This window comes from Malurus melanocephalus, unplaced genomic scaffold, assembly GCF_030028575.1.
Source record: "Malurus melanocephalus ecotype Western Australia unplaced genomic scaffold, MMel_1.1 scaffold_74, whole genome shotgun sequence".
NCBI lineage: Eukaryota > Metazoa > Chordata > Aves > Passeriformes > Maluridae > Malurus > Malurus melanocephalus.
This window is the reverse complement of record NW_026623306.1, coordinates 1,783,384-1,801,172: the sequence shown is the minus strand read 5'-3', so window position 1 is coordinate 1,801,172 and position 17,789 is coordinate 1,783,384. Positions and strand designations below refer to the sequence as shown.

At 37.7% G+C, this 17,789-nt stretch overlaps 1 long non-coding RNA gene across 1 annotated transcript; it reads right to left on the bottom strand.

Moving 5' to 3' along the window:
• Nucleotides 1–3,961: 3,961 nt before the first annotated feature.
• Nucleotides 3,962–5,642, bottom strand: LOC130574076 (uncharacterized). The gene is made up of 3 exons (XR_008965382.1): nt 5,396–5,642; nt 4,585–4,637; nt 3,962–4,423 (listed from the first exon to the last, which is right to left on the bottom strand). It is a non-coding gene; the product is annotated as an uncharacterized LOC130574076 (long non-coding RNA).
• Nucleotides 5,643–17,789: the final 12,147 nt, after the last annotated feature.

Genomic DNA, 17,789 nt, shown 5'->3' with positions numbered 1-17,789 from the left:
ATCTCTGCTTTCCTGCCTCCTCTTATCACTTTGGAGCAGCCAGAACCATCAGTGATGTTCCCTGTGGAGGCTCCGTGCTCCTGCCAGCTCGACTGCCCTGCAGATGGTGGCCAGGAGCAAAGTTCTTTGCAGGGTCTGGGCACAAACTTGTTCTAAATGTTACTCAAAAAACCCTAATCTGATTCTTGGTACCAGATAGCCATTCATTTATTAAGAACAAACAGAGCAGACAACTAAAGCTGCACTTTTTCTGTTATTCAAACCTGCTGCTAACAATGAAGAAGATGATGTCATTCCCTGGATGTGACAAAGGACTAATATTATATGCAGTAAAAACAATGAGTCAACAGTTTCTATGCCCTTGAGGTCAAACCATTCAGCAGTTTTGAAAGTAGACTGTTCTTTTTTGTGCACAGAGCTTGTTGTATATTAATACAAAATCTGKAAAATCAAGATATCATTTGAAAAAAATAGTAGTTTCAGGAAGAATTTTTCAAACTAAAAGCCAAATTGAAGTATCTTATAAACTAACAGATAATTTGCTCCCATATGTTAATTATAATATTGCAGAACTCTTTTCTTTTTTAGGTCAAAGACACATTAACCATGTTATCATTTGTATGATCCTGAGAGGCACTTTGCAGCTCTCAGTAACAGGAGTATGAACTGTGAGTATTAAAGCAAAACTAAATAAAATGAAATTTTCTGGAGATATTTTGTAATCTGAAAGATACGAAAGACCTTTAGCACGAAAATGTGTTTTGACAAACAACTGAAAGGAAGGAGTCTAACAACCAAAATTTCCCAGATTTTCCGGAATACGTGAGGAATTGATCAAATCCCAGCCACCTTTAACCACAGCTGCATCTCGCTCAGGCTGGTGCAAGAAGTGTTGTGTTCATACAGATCCTCCCTTCAGCAACTCTAAAATCTTTGTGGAGGATTATTATCCTGCTCATACAGACTGTGAAACTGCAGCACAGAGAAGTGACAGCTCAAGGTCGTGTAAAAGTCAGGAGAATTTGGAAGAGAACCCAGATTTCTCAATCCCTGCCCAGCACTCTGCCCACTGGGCTCCATTGCSTTGCTGAGGATCTGCCTGATAAAGCTCCTTTTCCAAACTGGACAGAATTTAACAACTTTGAGGAGTTTCAGTTCATAATATTGTTGTCTATCATAATTTTATTTGGTGGGAAAATAGATTTGCCTCCTTACATCAGGTTCAAATGCAAGGGAATCCTAGGCCAGCTGCAGTCTCCTTTCCTGTCACCCTTGCAGAACAAATTTAGAGACAGGAGAGCAAACTGGATTATATCTAGATGGGCTTCTATGTAGGAAGAAATATCCTTTTGCCTGCATTGGCCCTATCTGACCATGTTTTAGATTAAAATGAGTCTTAGAGTGGAATAAATAATATTCATCATCCTGACAATTAACTGAAATGAAACCTTAGACCCTGAATCCCAAGGAATTTATTCTGGCATGCTGTCAAARGGCTGGATAAAGTCTTCTAAGCTTATGCTGACCACTTTAGTGTGTCACCTAAAATAAATGCAAATGGGTTCAGGCATGGCTCGTACAGTAGATCCCAGGCCCAAGTGATTACTTACCCAAAATGTGGAGGAGCACATCTGGCAGCCCASCTGGTCAGTGTCCTGACAGATTTATTGGAGAAATAAATGCAGGAGGCACGGCTCAGTCTGATCTTTAAAYTCTCAGCCTTTTGATGATTAGGAAACTCTTACCTTTTAGAGTATTTAATAGAATATTTAAACCAAATATTTAAGACCTAAAGACATCTCAGCTGTTTTGGGGGTTCTGTTGCACTGCTCAAGTGAGACCAGAAAGTTTGTTAGGGCACTTCCATTGAAACACAGACATTTCTACTGACAATTGCTCTTATAACTCAAACAAAAATCAGACACATTTCAGGCAGGGCAAAATAAAGAGACTAAAGCAATTTACAGAATTTCCTCTGGATGTCTCAAGCTCATTGCAAATCCTATGGCCTGGTATTTTCATTTCCACCCTCACAATTAAGGGCACGATGATTTCAATGTCATTTAAGAGGGATTAAATACATTTTCCATGTGAAATTGGAGTCTCCTTTTCAAGTTGTGTGATACATTTGCAGGCAGCAGGTTTTACTGCCTAATGAAAGCCGAAACCTGAATGTATTGCAGGAAGATTCACACACGCTGCAGCCATGTAGGTGTGCTGTTCAACTCCAGTGACACACWAAAATATAAATACATTTAATTAAAGTTGTTACTGTCTATTTAATAAGCAGATTTATTAACTAGAAATAAAAATAGAGGCTCATATCCTCCTATGTTTCAAGAAGGGATCTTCACCTGATCTTTGTTTTTACAGCTTTTTGATCCCAGCAACCAACTGTGAAAACTTGACTAAGTACTCTCATTGAAGCTACTCCTTTGTTAAACAGGGTATTATAAGCTAAAACGAGAGACAGAGATTCCTATTCAGAAAAACAGTGAAGACCTTAATTAAAATAAAACATCTTTTAGCAATATTTTGTAAATCAAAGCTTTCTTAAAGGGCAACACTTCCAAAAGAAGATTATRATGAGTCTACTCCAATGCAAAGGCATATTAATATTAGGAGACATCAGCAACACTATAATTTCAAAAATTTSTTAGTATGATATCTGGAAAAACTATATTTCTGTTTAATGTTAGTTTGACTGTCAGCACAAACATTTATAAATTTATAAAGAAAAATATATTCTTAATGTTAAATAATACAAACAGAAGACAAAAGTTTTTCATGAAACTGAAACAAATCATTAGGCTTTGGGCTACTTTATATATGAGTTTATCACTTCACTATTAGATCTGTCAGTGGGTCAGTCCTCTATTAGATAATGCAGTGTCTATTTAGAACCTCACTCACAACCACAATTTCAACAAATCAATGTATACGTTATGACATCAGGATCGAATTGTATTATCGATCTGCTACACTATTACAAATATGAATATAGATTCAGTATGGTCCAGGGGTCSACATTTTTTATGTACTAATTTGTTTCTCAGTTCCACTGTTACTTTACTCATTTRTTGAGGCAGGCAAGAATGTTTCATCATAATGAAAAAAACCATCATTGAGCTGGAGGGCCTTTTGAGAGAACAAAATCTCTCTTATTTTCTCTTCCCTGGTAATTTTCTATTATTGAAGGAACACGTGGTAAACTTAATACCAATTTTAATCTATTTTCCCTGGCAAAACACAGTAAGAAATAGGCACAGCGTGCACAATACGCTACCTGTGTTTTGTCAATGTGTTGTCCTGGGAGAATAGGTTGGCCTAGAAAATCTGAAATGGCTGTGGCATCCCTCTTGTGGACAGATCCATCTTCCCTTCCAAGAAGGAACTTGGGAGAGCCCTGGCTTGATCAGCAATTTCCTTGGGTGCACAGAAAGCTCTGAAGCCTACACTGTTAAGAGAGATGGAGAGAGGCCTCGACACTCACAGTCTCCAGAGCTGAACYCACATCCCACATCCTGGGAGCAGCAGCAGGAACAGATTCCTCTTTTCATATCAAGATTGGAGGCAACTGCTCCTAAACAAGGCTGGGTTGGGGATGTTGGATGGAGAACCTGTTCCTGAATCCTAATGTTAGACAAGCAAGCATAGAGGCACTTCAGCTAAGTGGGTATGGTGGGTGGGCTTTCTGATTGAGCTGAAGAAATAGGGCAGGATTTTAGTTGGGATAATTTATTTTCTTGYAGAATACATAATTTGCCCTATCAGTTAGATGGAATTACTACCCACTCACAGCAACCTTCACAGCTAGAATGGTATTACTCATTCTCCTTAACAGAAACCTAGCCCTGTGGTTTCGGTGGCACACTGAAAACTTATTTTGATCTTTCTTGTGTTTTCGGATGGCAATGCATTGTCTCCTTCGTGATCTTGGATTAGAGTCCACACTAAAAAAAAAAAAAAAATTAGAGAGTGGATGTATTTGTAAATGCTGGTTGTGGCCTTCTTAAAATGAATCAGCTTTTCCCCTAAAAGTCTTGCTAAGTACTAATTAGGAAATTATTTTCCCTTGCAAACGCTGCGTTACGTACCAAAATRAAACACTGCTTTTTAAACAGGAGTGGATGTTATCACTTCAAATGTGCTTATATGTACTTCCTGTGCTTAGATATAGCCCAGCAATAACAATACCACAATTACCAGAATGTATAATCTATARTGTGGCCCTGTGTAAATCAAGCCCCAGCTGAGCATGTCGCACACATCCTGCAGGATACCACTGCCATTCTCAATTGTTTCCGGTGAGCGCCGTGCATCTGCAGGAGGATTTCTGAGCTGTGTTCTCACTGACTCCGAACTCACAGTGCTGTAAGTTGCCTCCTCCCAGTGAGATTTAGCAGGTTTTGYTCATGATTGCCTAAATGGGAAACCAGAAAATCAGGCTAAGAAGAAAAATGGTTTTGTGATTTTTAAAAATACTTATGGTATTTCCAATAAGAACACGGAATCATTGCAAATATTGCAAGGAAAAATGTTCAGGCTTTCAATTCAGTTGTTAAATTACTAAAATATGCATACCTGTCATTCCCTCCCTTTGGAATAGAGCATCATTTTTTCTCTGTGCAAAATATCTGAAAAATAAACACTTTTGAAACTAATTTTGCGAAGTCAAAGAAAAAGCAAAATYCAAACTAAACCAGAAATAGGCCATTTTAATTGCAAGACACATTTCAGCCTTACACTCAGAACAATCTTCCAGGAATCCTCTGACAATGTCACTGTCATGATTCAGTTAGTACAAGCTAACTGGACAGTGACTCAGAAATTAGATCTAGCTGACCTGTTTATGACTTTGTATTTCTAGTTCTCAGATTCTGATTTTTCCAAACAGATGTTGAAATCAATAAAAAGTTTTAAAATACTGTAAATATTTAAAATATAGTTTATAGTGATGATCCTTGGGGGAGAAAGAAAAAAGAGGTGGCAGTTGTGTTATTTGATAACTTTTAGAGTTGGACTCAAATAAGCCTCCAACTTTCATTCTGCTCTATACTGGGGGACAATCCGTCTTTTGTGAGTATTTATAATTTCCACTGAGTGTCTTACAAACCAGAAGAATTTTAGTATGTTTTAAAATAGYAATATAGCAATTTAGAGGAAACRTATTATGCAAACCCTGTTATTTTTYTCTTTCTGATACAGGCYYAYCATACCAAAGAGAAATTCTAGCTGCAGACAAGTCAGTGCAGCACTTGKCTGAATGGTATTTTAAATTATTCCTTTTTTTTTTATGTTTTTGGTACAAAATAATGTGATGAATAAATGATTCAAACCTTATTTCTCCACTGCAGAAGCTCACARGGAGTATTTCTTGTGCTAGCATGCATACCTGGATTGCAGAGGTCACTGAGGGGAGCAGGACAGGGGTACAAGAAGCTCCACACAGCCAAGGTGTACAAATCTGCCATAAAATAGTGCAGTCATTCAGTTCCACACGAACAACTTTGTCCTGGAAGTTTTATTGTCTTTTTTGTACTTGATGGCACATTTGACATCTTACATTCCCTGTTACTGCCTTTTATTTTCGCTAGTCTGATCTTTTCTAGAAAGATGTTCTGCTCACACAAATGGTTTAAAAAAAAAAAAGCTTGCAAACCTGTGATATTGTGCTTATGAAATAATTGTAAACTCTAATGATACAGATATTTTAGTCAGTTACAAAAAGCAGCTAGAATGATCAAATTACTTTTGCTTTATTTGTTGCAAACTTCTTAACTGCGGCACCACCTTGTGGACGTTACTACTTGGAGTGAGAACCGGGCTGGTGGCAACAAAAACAACTAAAACAGGCATTTTGGAAAAACAACTGTGGTCACAMATGGTTTGCTAAAACAGAGTAAAATAACTACATTTAAAAAATGATCCCTCAAAATCCACCTGTGAAATAAAATGTGTAATAAATATCGTCATTGAGTGCTCAGTTTTCTTTGAAGCTTTTACCGATTCTTCTGCCTGTCAGCCAGGATGAGGGGCAGCATTCAAAACTACTTTTGTTCCTTCTCAATTGAATAAGAAACAGCATCCAAACCCCGGTTCTGTTCTTGCTATACAAGCAGACATGACTTTTACACCTATCCCAAGCAACAAGACTTGCAAAGTCAGAATCAWAACACCGAACACATGGAGAAAACCTTGGGTCCTACTCCAAAAATGTAAACTCAACAGTGAGATTGGTGGCCAAGCTAAGCCAAAAGAAAAACAATCTCTGACAAAGATAATCCGGTGCATCTTTTAAATGCTCGCTGAAACACAAACCAAACAAAAACACATTTAAATTCCACTCTCTTGGCCATTTGATTCCCAGAACCTTTTGCAGTTGAGGTAAAAGGGTGTTCCTTTTATGAGCACTCCATCTACTGGAAGGGCAAAGCAGGAGAGCACAGGAGAGCCAGAATTTATAACAGAAGATCCCCAAGTTGAGTGCAGCACATTTTCATTCTGGGTGTGCCTGTCTGAGTAAGCTTGGGGAGCATGAAATAAAACATTGAATTGTATTTTCTATTTCTCTCTGTTCCGTAAGTAATTACATACATGTTATCGGCATAAAGTGCAGGAGAAGATGAATACTTGGACCAATCTCAGACTTGCTAAAATGAATACTGAGCAGCCAGGAAAGCCAACTCATCTCCGGTGAAGTTCATCCTTTACTCTAGAAAAGACACTACTCTTGGTGGAACTGGTGTCCTTTCTCTGCAAACAACAGCATTGTACCTGTTTTATGCAAGAACAGAGAGCAAAATGTAATCTTTTTTTCTTTATTATACAATACAGTATGACAATGACACTACAATTTTTACAACACAGATATTTCCAAAATTGTTTCTTAGAAACAAAATTTTATTTTGTCTATTCTTCATCTCAAAAAGATGAGACAGTTTATGCTGGTATGTTTTTTTTCCCCTTTGGTATATGTCGACAGTAAATATTACAGTTATTTTACTTTTTGTGCTTGGTAATTCCCTGGTATAAGTGCAATGGTTTGAAAAAAAAAATAGGGCTTTCAAATTCTTAGTGATTATTCTTAGAGATTGATTATTGCTTTCAATTTAACTTAATTATTTGTTTTGGAAAAGAAAAAAGGCATTGGCTACGCCTTACTCACACTGAATGCAGAGATTCTCTTTCTCCTTAGGCACCATTAATGTAATTTTGTTCCCCACTATGTAATTAGTTGCATRGTGCAGCCTCATTAATGGCCCTGGATGTATCTGCATGGAAGTTTTCATCCACAAAATTGCAGCAGCAGTTACTGTAAACATGGGGTGAGTGACACAGAAAAGACTGAACCAAGTTTATTCTTATACTGAACTCAGTTTATAAAAATATCTTATTTCTTATTTTTTTGGGCACGTGAAAATGTTATACTTGTGTCCATCACATACTTTCTGTGGCTGATCCTTTCAGAAAAGAAGCTAATAAGCTGTGAGGCAAAAATAACCTTAAATCTCCAAAATGGTATTTTCTCTGCAGACTTCAAACTCCCTTGGATATTTTAATTATCTCTTTCCTAAAAGCCAACACAGTAGCATAGCACTAGATTAAAAAAATTCTTTGCTTTTCTGCAAGAACTGATTTCTTGCTGAATTAGCATATCAACTGCAAAACCAATTTCCACAGCATCAGTGACCTTATGTCACTCTGTGTATTACAGCAGTGAGAGGAATAGTTTCAGAGCTGTAACAGTTTAAAATTATTCAGTATAAATCCACTTATTGAACCGGTACATGCAGGGGACAAAGCCCTGAAATTATGCAGCAAACCTGTGTGGCTTAAAGTCAGATTTCTGCATTTTTAAATGCTGTACTAACTGACACAAGGCTGTGGTGGGTATTATCAGAAAATAGGATGGAACAGGCAGAAATCTGCTCAGGCTGGGGAAAATCCTGGGAGGGAGAGAATGAACGAGAAAGCAGCAGCACCCCCAGGATAAAACCATGGGGACACAGCCCCTGTGTGGGGACAAAGGGGGCCCTATTACAGGGAGAAGTGGAGAAAGGGACCAAACCCTTKACATGAAAGTTTCAGGGGCTCCTTCAACAAGAAGAGAATTTTGAGGTGACATTCAGCAGGTCTGCAAAATAGGATGGATAAACCCAGACTCCCTGAGCCCAAAAGCAGAGCCAGCTTGGTTTACATAAAAACTGAGTGCACAACTCTCTAGCTATCAAAAGACAAGGTAATATTATTATGTTATTTAATACTTTTTACAGGGAATGAAGGTTGCATAAGCCTCTATGCTTATTAGACATTAGATTTAATTTCCTGCATTACTGAGAAATGGGTGACTTGGAGCTCAGCCAGGCTTGGACAGAYATAATAGGTTACACATTTATAAAAGGAAATCAGTACAAGTAGGAACTGCTGCTGGAGGTGTCAGTTTAAAGTAATACTCTCCCCACAAAAACCCCATCCCACACAGGATAGAGGAGACTGAATCAGAGGAGAAGTGCTGCAAAAGCATTAAGTCAGGGGAAAGTGGTGCAGAAACAGCAACTAATGACTAAGTGCATTTGACCTTCTTGTGTTATTTTAGTCTGAAGTCTTGATTTTGTGGTTTCACAGTGGGCTCATTCCCAGCAAAACTTTATGTCCTCTAATAATTATCACAGGTATTATTCATACATTTATGCCTTGGTCTGTCAGACCCACACACTCCATATATTGATAATAAAGAAACAGGTTATTTACTTACTGTTTCACTTGCAGAAGTGCAAAACCAAAATGAAATAAAGTTCTTTATAATCTACTTATTTCCTAATTACTTATGCAATGAAATAAAGTTCTTTATAATCTATTTATTTCCTAATTACTTGTGCAATGTTGCTCAATTTCTTGTTTTCTACTGGGCTTTCTTTTTCCTTAGAGACAATATAAAAGACAAAGAATTTTCAAAAGGAGGAGGATCTGGGAATTCTCAATACTTCAAGTTAGCTCCTTGGCATTTTCATGATGAAAAACCACAGGTGAATCTTCATACTACTAGTAAGCTGATTTTAAAATAACACATTATCTTTGCCTTTTAACATAAATCTCTTGACATAAATCTTTTTAAACTATGAAAGGTCTTTTCAAATTTCATCTTTCTTCTTATTCTGAAGGCACTGTAAGAATAGTTACAAACTAAGTGCTATAAAATATCAAATGAAATTATACATTTTGATTTTACCTTGCTCAAACTATGATATTCTCAACTCCTTGAGACATAGTGTGTGAATATTACTGAAGCAAAATGTCAAAATACACTGTAAGTTGATAATATCGATATTAGTAAGGAAAGAAAGTGTRGAGCAAACCAACAAATAAATTCTGCACCATAAAGCATCAAGCATTAATTTCTAGAGTAAAGTACAGGGTAAGATTTTACAGAGCAAGATTAATCCAAAGTAAGTGTGTTAGAGAGAGGCTGTTACCATCTGCAGTCCAGCTGAAGTGAGAAAACATTATGGATATTCAGTGTCATTAAGACCTAAGCAATTTGGCATTTTCAAGTGAAATATCACTCTGATGAGACATTCAAAATATTTAGCAGCTCCCATTATGCCTTTTCTGGGCCTCAGCCATCTGGATGAATTTCTAGGGTCGCAGCCTTTGCTCTCCTTAGGATTCCTCCACAGTCAAATTCCAGCTAAAACGCTGACAAGAGCAAAGTGCCTCAAATATTCCCAGTTTGGAAGCATCTCTGGAGATGCCTCAGCCCAAGCCCAGCCCAAAGCTGGATCACCCAGGGCAGGGTGTTCAGGACCTTGCCCAGTTGAGTTTGGAGCATCTTCAACGATGTCAGCTCCAAAACCTCTGTGGGCAGCCACAGGACAGATGCTCCTTATCCATCCTCACGGCCCTTTCCTGTACTCACTCCAGCATTCCATGTCCTCCCTGCTGTGGGGAGCCCAGAACTGGACACAGAACTTCCACTGGAGCCTCACCAGAGCTGAGGAAAGGGGAATAATCACCTCCTTTGMCTTTCCAGCAATGCTCTTCCTAATGCAGCCCAGGATGCTGCCGAGCCTCTCTGCCAATATATKTGTTTACAGATATCACAGAATTTTAAGGACATGATGAGTGATGYATTTCCAAGGTCTGTTCTATATCAGGGAAATACAAATGATATTATTTTGCTAATACATGTTTTATGTCAGTATCAGGGATTGTATTTATGTTCTCATTACAGAATTTCCTAAATAACTGGCCCATTAAAACCAGTTGTTTGGGATGATTACACAGCGCTTTGTAAAAACATCTGTGCACAGATTTCTAAAGGTAACACTGAAAGCCTCTAAGTGCAGATCAGGTTATCTTCATAGGAATGAAGGCATCTTGGCAACTGCAACTCTAAAGGACAGGAATTCTCAGTTTCATTGTGTTGTTAGCTTTAAAATCTAATGATAGCAGAATAATTGCTATTATGTTTAACTCACAGATAACCTTTTGTAGCAGTAACATCCAGCTTCTAAACTTACAGAGTTTCCAAAAGCACTCCACACGGTTCCAGAAGCCAAAAATCCAGTCCTCCCTAATGTATTCCTGAGATCCTTCCATTTCCTTTGCAGCTGCCACAGTGTAACTGTGGACAATATCCTTAAGTATTGACAATACACAAATTTTCTGTGGAAAAAGGTCCATAGACTTTCCAGTGGGTCCTCAGGCAGCCTAAAGCAATGAGATGGTCTATCAGATTTGTTTGTCTTGGCAAGGAAGAGAGCAACCTTGTTCTTGAAAAAAAAAAAAAATCTACATTTAGTTCCCCCTCTATAAACAATTCTCATCAGTTCTTCCATCTGCAGTATAAGTCTTTGTTTGGCAAACAATTTGCAATGTTTCTTGTTATACATGTCAAATTGTTTCTGTTCTGCATGAACTATAATGACTTAAAGGACTGAAGTTCCATGTGGTGGAAGGAGTTTGTTCCCTCTGAATGCAGGGGTACCTTTATTGCCCTGGTTGGTCCATGATTTCTTTCCATTTATTACAGCCTGTGACTGCAGAAAACAGGAATAAAACTCCTTGCCATTGGTGACATAGCAGTACAGAGCCAATACACAGTCTAGCTAATRTCCTTTTACCTTCTGGAATAGTTTAAAGCAGGATGCAAAATATTCTTCCAAAAATATACAAAATCCTTTCCATCCACTTTCCTATAAAGCYATGCCAAAAGCCCTGGGAAAGCCTTTCAACTCCAGCCTACATAYTCAAAAGAAATCTGGAAGACTGGCAAAAACCCACAATGTAATTAGGACAATGCTGGGACTCAGATTAACATYGTGGAAAGCAAACACCTTTCATACCACTCCCAGCTCTCACATATCCGTGCTCAAGGAAGATATTAAAATTCAGATGCTCAGGAGCTGAGTAGCTCTTCCCAAAACACTGGATTGGCCCAGGTGGCCACAACCTGCACAATTTTTCATGGATTRGCTTTCAAACTGCCTCATAACTGCCTCTGGTCTCAGAGATGTTGAATATCTTCCTCAGCTTTTTCCAATGCAGACCAGATGTTCTATTGTGATAATTCTCTCATGGGCCTTTTCCATTTTGACTCTCCATCAGCTAGGGATCCAAAGAGACATTACTAGAAAAACAGGAACCATAAAAGAGCCAAGAACTTATAAATTAAAACATAAACATTAATTTGTTTTCCAAAATACAGATGTCTTTTGTCAGTTCAAGCCTTGATCTCTCCACCAGTTAAAGGCAGCAGTTGTTCTGTGGAGGCATGCACTGGAAATTAGCCAACGGGCATTAACTTTGGGTTCTGATGGAACTGAGGAAAATTTGAAACAGAAACACAGAATTAAAAGTTGTGATAGCAATTATTGCYTGATAACGTTTTAAAATGTTCACCACATTAATACCAGAAGTGTCTTGCAATGTGGCATCACCACAGCTCTGGGGAAAGGGACTGGGCTGAGAGAGGAAGGGACATGAGGCAGAAACAGCTTTAAAAGAACACTTTTGTACATTATAAACACAAGTGCTCAAGGTTCAACTGCATCGATTTAGTTTTGTATTGACATAACACATCAAGCCTTGCTTTCAAATGGCCACTGAAAATACTTTTTTAGTGCTAAATCACTTGTTATATCAGTATTATTACATCTTTTAACATTTTTATCTCAATAAAAATTTGAGAATATTTAAAATAGCAGAAAGGCTAGAGGCAACCAAAGAAAACATCTATAAAAATGTGCATAATAAAGAGATAAGGACGAAAAGTTACTTTTTTTAACATGACCTACATGTGAACTAATTTTTTATCTTTAAAAAGTAACAATTCACAAGTCACACCTCTTCTTTCCCTTTGAAATCAATTTTATACACCTACACAATTCTTCTGACAGTGGATCACTGCAGGTTTACACTTAAACTTTAAATTTCCAGTCCTGCTATATTTTCTTGAAAGATCTATTAGTATGAGAGATCCATATTACTCTGCAACTTTCGGCAATGAACCCTCTGCAAACTGAACATTTTATTGTAGGTATTAGCAGGGAAGGTACAACAAATCCCTCTTGAGGTGATCAGTTCCCTTCCTCCTCATATGGGAATATACAAACAAATGTAATTTATGACACAAACCAATACAAAAATAACACTGAATGCTTGCCCTTGTCTTCTACTCCTTCAGAGACATTTTCTTTTACCAACACTTGCTTTTTCTAGAGCCTTCTGATCAGAATAAGATAATAATCTGTCTTTTATACCAAGGCTTGTCCTTCCTCTGTACTACAATGAACTCACTTGGTGGAGCAGGGATTGAGCAGCCCTTATTCCCTCYCTCAATATCCCTGGAATAAATCCTTGCTTTCCAACACCCTTTTATGACGAGCTTTACATATTMATTTTCTTTTCCTAGGCTGCAGCTCCTCTAGATTTCACACCACACTAATATCTGTCTGTACTCCTCTTGCTGAACTCTTCATGCTTTATTATTTAAGTGCAGGGAATTCTAAGGAGCTGTTCTCACTTCATATGCTTTTCCCTTGAGGGGTGAACGAGCATCTGCTCTTCCCTGTCTCCCAAGGAAGAAACAAATTCCACAGAAAGGAGCTGCAAAGCTCCTGTCATGGCTTCTTCGCTTCACAGTAAGAAAGATTTTGATTTTGATTGCACATGCTGGTTCCAGCAAAATTTGCTCTCAGGTAAAAATTGTAGTCCCATATAYTGCTGAAGTATTAATAGTCTCTTCCTTAAGGAGCAGACTGAGGTAAAAATTTCAAATATACATTTTTCTCAAAGGTTTTGCAATGGCTCAGACAATTCATCAAAGATGCCCTTCATCAAAAGTGTAGAATTCTATTCCAAAAGAATGTGAGAAGCAAAAGGAGTTAGGCACAGACAATTCTGTGATTTTTTTAGTAATATACTGAYAACGTGCATTTAGAGTTTCATCTGTTAGCTTATTAAGATAAGTGACTTTTTTAGATCTATATATGTTACAAATTAGTTCTTTATGAAATTCCCAGACTACTGAATGAGGAAAATCTAAGTATTTCAATTCATTATGAAGTAAACAGTTTTTTCAAACTTAAACTGTGAAGTGGCACATGTACACTCACTTTTAAAGGTAATTTAAGTAGTAAAACATATTGTAGCTGATACATCTTAAAAGTGAAGACTTCATCCAGACTACTATTGGCAAGAGCTAAAAAATTATTTCCTGGCTTTGAAATGTCCAGATCCTGAACTTCTGTCTCTGTTAAACCCCTTGCTCAGTCAGACATCCACATATAGGAATAGCAACACCTGTCCTCCTCCCATTAAAGGGGCTGGAATGGCACCCTGTTCACATCCAGAATCCTTTTTAATTTTGGCATCTCTTCCAAGCAAGCCACTCCACAAMACTCGCCCTGGATACACCACCTTGACTGAAAAAGAAGTGGCTACATTTTCAGTGGGAAGTGTTTCAGTTGGAGGCACTTCTGYCAACCTTTCCCTAGATGTCGCCACATTTTCTGGCTTCTTCTGCATCACTGCATTCGTTACTACATGGAAAACTATCTTCATATGGAAGAAACAGAAAACTATGATAGAGCAACCCAATTTCTTCAAGAGAAACAAAAACATATTCTAATGATATGTATATAATGTTCTATATAATAATAGAATATATCTAATATAATCCTACCAATGTCATACTGAAACATGAAAACAGCTTTTATCACAGGCTTATTTTCACACTCTTTTTATCCTCCCAGCACAATTCTTAGTGTGTTGACTCACTGAGTCTGGAGTTGCCTGACCTCTTCCTTTACTTTGTGATGAAAAGAAGTAACTCCTTAAGGATATTTCCAAATTTTCCAGATTCAGTTTTCAKGCATATTTGGCTATTCTTTCTCTCTTCACAATTTTTTCAAATGTCCTTCTGCCCTTATATGATTTTGCCAGCCAGAGAYTCATCTGTACTACCCAAATGCTGCAGGCCACTATTTTAGGAATTCAAGGCATTCAGGCTTATGTTTTAGCTGATTTGGAGTTTCAACAGASTTCTGAGGACAATATCTTTTCTTCCACTCCTGTGTTTAATACCTTTCTATAAATCACAATTTCTTCCTGTGGAAAGTTTTGAAAAGCATATGCTGATTTCTACACATGAATGAAGTCTCCATATTGTCCAGAAGTATGAAAACTCTCYAGTTTATTGCAAAGACTACCAAAATATCTCCAGATTTTCTAAACATTTCAAATTTCACTTGTGCTGAAGTAGTCATTGATTGGTTGTCCACAAGATGGGGCTTCTACAACAGAGATCTTTACAACCAAATTTAAGATTTTGATGTAAAACCTATGAAAGGCATCACAGTTGACAGGAACRTACTTTGAAATTTTGGCACAGGAAATGGTCCTCACTGCATTCCTCATTTCTTATGTAAAAAACAACAACCCCTCAGGAAATCAAAACAGCAGCAAATGATTTTTTAATCTTGTCCTTAACCCTTGCACTGTGCTGGGGCAAGCCAGAGGTAAAATGCACCACTGCAATCATCCCGTGCCTTGCAGAGAATCTGTACACGCACCTAATGAGTGTTTGTGGAACAGCACACAGACTAAAACACCAAATGCAGTGTTTATGGTTTTCTAAGTCAACACATAGCCTAACAGTTGAATTTCTGAAGCAGYGTGCAAGTTCACTGTTAAGATAACACCTCCAAATAAAAGTTAAAGTAGCTCCACAGAACCTGCAATTTCTAGAAAGTTTAATGAAAGAGGGAACAGTTTGCTGTTACAGAAAAACTGTAGGCATGCACTTCACAATAAATGAAAAGAAAAATAATTTACCTTTAGACACAAAARCTTTGAAACATTAAAAAAAAATAGACTTACAGCACTTCTAGCTGTCTTGTTTCCACTGTGGTAAATGTTTGTTTAAACAATATGTTCTGCTAAAAAGAAAAGGCCTCTCTCCTCATCTGCCATGTAAGTAAACAATCAAGATTTTTACGTCAGAGGAATCTCCACAAAACCAAAACCAGGACAGACTGAGGAATTGTAAAATTAACTTCTTGTATACCTTTTCATTCTACTAGAGACAYCAAGAAGACCTAATTTATGACAATTTCTGTTTTCTGCATGATACCATTTTCTAGAATTTTTCTTCAGGAAACATAGAACATGCAAAAGCAAATATTGATACAAATTTCCAGCCTGTCCCTCCAAGAGGAGGTTGCACACACACAGACTAATYAAAAAGTAAAACTGAATGTTAAGAAGAAGAAACATTTCTGGCCAGAGGGTAAAGTGAATTTACCAAGGGCAGTCATTCACAACCACCTCATACTTTTAGCACAAAATCTTCAATGCTTCCTTCTCACATTCCTTCTGTTCAGTCTCCAGTAATTTGTCTGCTGCAATTCAGCCAGCTAAGCTGTCACAGAGCAGAGTTTCAACAGGAAGTGCAAAATAGTACCCTTCAGAACAATAATCTGGAGAAGCATAAAATAACAAAATCTGAATAGGCAGGAATTACAGGGAGAAGGATAGGGAGTGACAGGCACTACAAACTGCAGGCAGGAAGATACCAGGTTTGATCAATGGCATTTCTGCACACACTAAATAATATTCTCTTTATCCAAYGCTGAGGTTTTAACTGCATCATTCTACACAGCTTACTGGAAAATGAACCAAAGGAGTCTGCAGGACAGCGAAACATACAGCACATCTACAAATCATGATCCATAAGGAAAAACTGAAACAAAGCATTGTAACAGTCTTAAGATATCTAAAATTGCTGTAATAATACAGTTTGACTTGCAGTGATCCTAGGAATTTTTTCGAACACAGTACCTGTCCTGTAGCCATCATTCAGTATCCAGAAAGAGTTTCAACTGTTTTCTGTCAAGGAATGACAAAGAYATAGGTGATCTTGGACTTGGGCAGAGTTGTCTGACAGAAGGTCACACTCCCTAGGTTCTCATGAAACATTTCAAGTGCCATTTTATCACTCTGTGACTGCAGGAGACTTATAGATACCTACAGGAAGAAAACAGAAATTTTAGGCTACAGGAAGAAGAGTGAAAACCAGAAAAACAGGAAGACTATGGAGAAGGTCAACAAGAGGTGTTTTAGTTGTGCAGCAGAATTTAACTTGAACAAACAATAATTTCCCCAATTCTGTTTCAAAGAGGTAGAAGCATTTTCAATACTACCTTACTGTTGTAGACAACTGSAAGAACAAAAAGTCTCCAAGATAAATGTCAAATTGGGATGAAACAATATCATGTAAACAACATCATGTTCACACCCCTCAGTAGAGGTAATTGTGACTTTTGGACCTGCTGTTTCAARTATCTATCATTTCACCACACCTTGGGCAGAACATCCCTGAACCTGCAGTGACAGTACACGGCTGTCTAACAAACTGGCCAATAGTGAACTCTGGATACAGTTCGCTCCTTGCAAATTAAACACAGCAAAAAGTGAAGAAAGATAAATGCTTCCATTAAAATTTAAAATGAAAATAAAATTTAAAAGAKGAGTTAATAGATTTCTGTGTATTGATTATCTACCACTTGTTGAAAGCCAGCCCAATACTGGTGTCCCAAAGCCTTTTCTGCAGGAACTGGGATTTCTTAATATTCTACTACTRGGAACATCACCACCCATTCTACACAATTTTTTACCTACATATTTTCTTACTGGCATTTTCTAAGCATGTAAGGAAGAGTGAGAATCAAAATACCACAGCAGTAAAGCACCTGCTGTAAATCACCTGAGAGAAACAAAACACCACAAACCAGCCGGGAACCTTTTAGACCATATAATCTACTGAAACTAAAACCATTCCTGACACATGTGACCTAATCCACCTTCCAAAGCCTTCTGCAAACGAGATTCCCAGATAATAATTTTCAGTGCCAAACTACATTTGTTTGAAATAATTTCCTAATGCCTACTTCAAATCTCCTACTCCAAGTCCATCACCTCTTGCCCRAAACCCACTGAACATAAAGAAAAACTTATTCCTTCTCTCTGCAGAGAAAAATTTTACATTTTGAAAGATCATTACCTTTTTTCCCGACACCCTCCTTTTCTTCAGACTAAACAAGCCCAATTCTTTCAATCTTTCCCCTTAGATCATGTTTTAYAGGTCTCTGATCATTCTTGAAGTTGAGACTGTGGCAACATGTGGTACAAGGAGAAAAAGGAAAATTGACTCCTACAAAAAATTCACCAGGAAGCTGGGTGACAGAGGGTTTGTTTGAAGAGGTTACTTTTGTATGATGACTATC